Raw genomic sequence first — 4,863 nt, 5'->3', positions numbered from 1 at the left:
CCACTCGGTTCTCCCTGATGGAAACTGTTTACCTTCAGTGTTTTGTGCTTCTGATCATTTTAATAGACGTCAGCGTCACTAATTAATGACGTTCTATTAAAAGACTGGTTTACCAAGAGAGACGCTGGAGGACTTTCACCTGAAATGAGTTCATGAAGCCAGTCTGGTTATAAAAATGATAACAGGACATCAGAGCCAGAATTACTCTTTTAGTACTTTTACTTTATACTTAAGTACATTTGAAGGGAAATACTTTAGTACTTTTACTCAAGTGGAGGTCTAAAGGGAGGAACTTCTACTTTTACTGGAGGAATATTTTACCTTGGGGGTCTCGACTTTAACTCAGGTATATGATCTGGGTACTTCATCCACCTCTGTCCAAGAGACATTGTCGTAAGTTGGGGTCGTGATGACGTATCTGGATTCTGCTTTTAAACAACTGGATGAGTTGAGTTTTGTTCTAAAATTACTGAGCACGGTTTTACGTACAAAAGTGAAAAGACCACACAATTCCCATGTGTGGAGATGTTATATGTGCGCACTGTTCCACCCAGTAAAAATCAAACCATGAATATTCTAACAAACTATGAAGTCTCATCCTGGGGGTAGTTGGTGTGTGTAATGACATTCACGCCAAATTATTCCAACATTATTGAATAAACACTTGCACACCTCTGGAATCAGATAAATAGAAGAAGTTCTGTATTGTCGCTGTAGTAGAAATGGGCAAAGGCTCTTGCTGCCCTCCAGTGGCTGAAAAATATAACAGCTGTGTACATGTTTCTAAAGTGGGTTCTAGCTTTCAATGGTCATTTTCAGGGGAGTTTCCCTGTCTTAATACACGACAGCACTGAATGTAGGTCAAGATGTGCTGTGGTAAGTTTTGAAGGAATATATATATATATATTTCTCATCCACACACACTACATCTCAATACATGTCTCAACTAAACCGTCTTATTGTGATAAAAAGAGAGTAAATTATACAATGACAGTCAGATACTGAGCAGAGGTTTCCCCCACATAGTGATTGTAAATAAATGTAAACATTGTACCATATTCTGGTAAATTGTATATATTTCAGCGTAACGCTATATTAAATAGTTGTTGCATATCATCTCTTACACTGTGTTATTAGACACACAGTACTGCACCCTGCTGCACCGTATATCCACATTGCAGTGTTATTACAGCCGTCTACCTCATTCTTTACAGTCAGTTACCTAAACTTTTTGGTGCCACTTGTTTTCTACTCTACTTCCCCGCTAGAAAAATAGATCAGCATGGCTGGTCACCAGCAAAACCTAGCATACGTTGTGTTTCGGATCATCATGACCATACTGGGTGACCAGCTACACCAGCACCAGACCAGTAAAACCAACATAAACCAGCTTAGACCAGCAGGGAATAGATGCTGCTCTGTGCATTTTTCCAGCAGGTTTGTCTAGTATGTGCAGTATCCTTCTTGGATGAGCAAAACCTCCCTCCCCTATTGCCCCTTGTGTACCTCTGTATGTATTTATATTTTTTATAAATTGTAAATTTTATAAATTAAAAATTGTACTGTGCTTTTAAATGCCCTGTATTCTGAATACATATGGTAACAAGTCAATCTTGAATCATGACTACAGGGAACCTAGATACATAATTTAAGCATAATCTAATGTAGTTATCTAATTAGTCCACAATGGCCAGGTGACCGGGGTCCTCTCTGCGTGGAGTCTGCATGTTCTCCCCGTGTCTGTGTGGGTTCCTCCGGGTTCTCCGGTTTCCTCCCACAGTCCAAAGACATGCAGTCAGGCTGATTGGACATGTTACATTGCCCCTAGGTGTGAGTGTGTGAGTGATGAACGAATGAATGAATGAATAGTCCACAATGTATGTTGAGAAGCACTTAATGTCAATCAAGTACGCAGCTAAAATGATCTGACACTTTGAATTAATTTAGATTTCTAAAGTGACCAAGAGCATATAAAGCCCCCCAACACTAATCTGTGGAGCAGTGCAGCTGTGTTCTCTGGAGCGACGGAGCTCCATCCAATACTGAATTCAAGGTGGACAAACCTCTGATTAATTCCCTTTATTTCAGAAGAGGCGCTGGATGAGCAGGTGTTTGCAGACTTTAAGGACAAAACAAGTGTGACGTCACTGTGTTGTCTTTCCTATCAGCATTTACTCCTGTCCCTGAACTGAACCTCATTTATGGCATTTTGACAGACGTTCTTATCCAGAGCGACTTACAGTTTGATCATTTTACACAGGTAGGCGAAGGTGGTGTTGGGAGTCTTGCCCAAGGACTCTTATTGGTATAGTGTAGGGTGTTTACCCAGGCGGGGCACTGAACCCCAGTCTACAGCATAGAAGGCAGAGGTGCACTACTACACCCACTACACTAACCAACCTAACTAACATCTCCTATGTGGCATGCACTCCTCTCCTCCAGCATGCCAACCATCCGTCTCGCAGTCTTTGTCCTCTGACTTTGCCCACAATACTAAAACATTAGAGTAAGGAAACTACTGTACCCAGCAGAACGTATGTTGAGAAGCACTGAGTGACAGTTCTACACATATTCACTACACTGTCTTTAGTTTCAGTGTTTGCACTTTTGTTGCAGCAGATAGTGTGGCAGTGTGGAAGAGGCCATGATCATGTATCAGTTAAGGCTGAATGGCCTATTGATGACACGAAGCTTTATTTCTCACACGCCTCCATGTTACCTGATCTCTTCATCTCTCAGGCTAAAACATTCTCCCTTTCAGAATCAGAATCATTTTATTTCAGCAAGTATATTGCGCTTACAAGGAATTTGTCTTGGTGAGGAATAGAGTCAATGTCAAAAGAGCTAAATAGATGTATGAATATTTGTACATATGCAGATATTAATATGTATACATATTACATATCGTTGTTGTCGGAAGAAAACCTCGTATCTCCAACATGGTAACTTTACAGGAGAAGGAAAAAACCTACTTTGCTTTCAATGTAAGTCAATGGAACCAGATGTTTTCCCAGGTTGCTTTGGGCCGTTTCATTTGGTCCATTGATCATGAAATTCATGTACAATGTAAAAAGCAATAGGAATTTTCAAATTATGTCAAAAACTGAAAAAATGACAAAAATGGAGATGCAAGGTTTTCTTCCGACAACAGCGATATGATATAATCAAGCCTGGATCATCAATTTATCAACCCATTGGTATGATAGTTTGGTGGGCTTCTACATGCTACCTTTTTTGGGTGGTCAGCAACTTATTTTTATGATATCACTAAGTTACATGAGGCCTACGCAGCACCACACTAACTGCAGCGTTGGGCACGTCACCACTATGAGCCCATATTTTTTTCTCAATTGAGACAAAACAATAGCAAGATTACACCCACATTAAACAAGACCAAAGGCTAAGATAAACCCAACAACCCAACAACAGCGCAACACTTCCCTATGAAGTATACCTGCTCTATTTACAAGCATAACATTTACCCCAGAGAAGAAACTAGATTAAAATCCAAAATACAGAAAAAAGCTAAAAAGTTCACGATTATTTTTAATTTATATCTTACCTCTGATCACAACTTTTTCTTTTACCTGGGTGGTTGGCATTTTATGTTATTTGGTAATGGGCATCCTTTTCTCTGTCGAAATGTCAGGTCACACTTATACAGATCCTCCAGGCACATCTTAAGCCTATTTGGAGCTTCAAATTACATTTATACTATACAGACAGCACAAAGATAACACTTAATATGTCAACATTCATACTGTGCTGGTTCTATTTACATGACAACTGGGGCTGTTGATACAATATAAATGTAGGCTATAATATTACAACCTATGACTTTTTCAGTACTTAAAATCTCACTTTACCAAAAAATACCCCGTACGTGCACTGTAAAAAATCAGATATGTAACTTTAAAAAGCTTTTGAGTTAACTGAACTTTAGTAAGAGCAATAAAAAAGAGACACATGCAGTGGTTTTATAACCTAATCTGTGTTAAGGGATTATAAGATGTTGTGAGAGTGTGTGGGAAGCCTGAGGGCAGTACTCTTCCTCACACAAGGATGAATTATCTTAGTGGGAAGCTGCATTTTACGCCAGTATTAAACTGACCGGAGGCTTTAAGAAAAGAAAAGACGTGAAACCAGTAAGAAAATGCACAAAGACAAATCTTACGGCCTTTTTTATTTGTAACAAATACTCTGAACGTCTAAAATATGCAAAAAATAAGAGTATGGAAATGTAATTGAGTAAAAGGACCAGTATTTAGCTTCACTACACTGTTAGAAATAAAGGTTCTATGCATGCACCTTTTTTGTTCATCAAGGTACAAACAAAGTAAATGTGCCCTCGAAGGTACAACAGTGGTGTTTGAGGTCCAGTTGTGAACTTTAAATAAGTTTTTCCCCCAGTGGAAATGTATAGATTTGTACCTTTTCATAACCACACACACACACACACACACACACACACACACACACACACACACACACACACACACACACACACACACACACACACACAACCAATAATATAAACAAGCCTGGAGATGAGACGGGGTGCGTGGAGTCAATGCAACTTAGAAAATATCATTTCAGTGGATTGTGTTATGATTATTTTCCCTGACTAAAGGTACTGAGATGTACCCTTGAGGGTGCCACCCCAGCGATAAGTTGGGCGCTACCCCAGTGACAGTTTACTGCCTTTATTTCTGAGAGTGTAATACTTGAGTACAAATCACCCAAAATAATATAGTAACGAATATAATCACTAATAAGGCACCTTCTGTGAATAGATTTCATTTTATGGCTCAAAATTCTCTAAAGATTTACTTTTTTTTCTGTGGTGTTTTCTGACGAAATATT

This window comes from Pygocentrus nattereri, chromosome 7 (genome assembly GCF_015220715.1).
Source record: "Pygocentrus nattereri isolate fPygNat1 chromosome 7, fPygNat1.pri, whole genome shotgun sequence".
Taxonomy (NCBI): domain Eukaryota; kingdom Metazoa; phylum Chordata; class Actinopteri; order Characiformes; family Serrasalmidae; genus Pygocentrus; species Pygocentrus nattereri.
The sequence above is the reverse complement of the archived record's forward strand: the minus strand, read 5'-3'. Positions refer to the sequence as shown.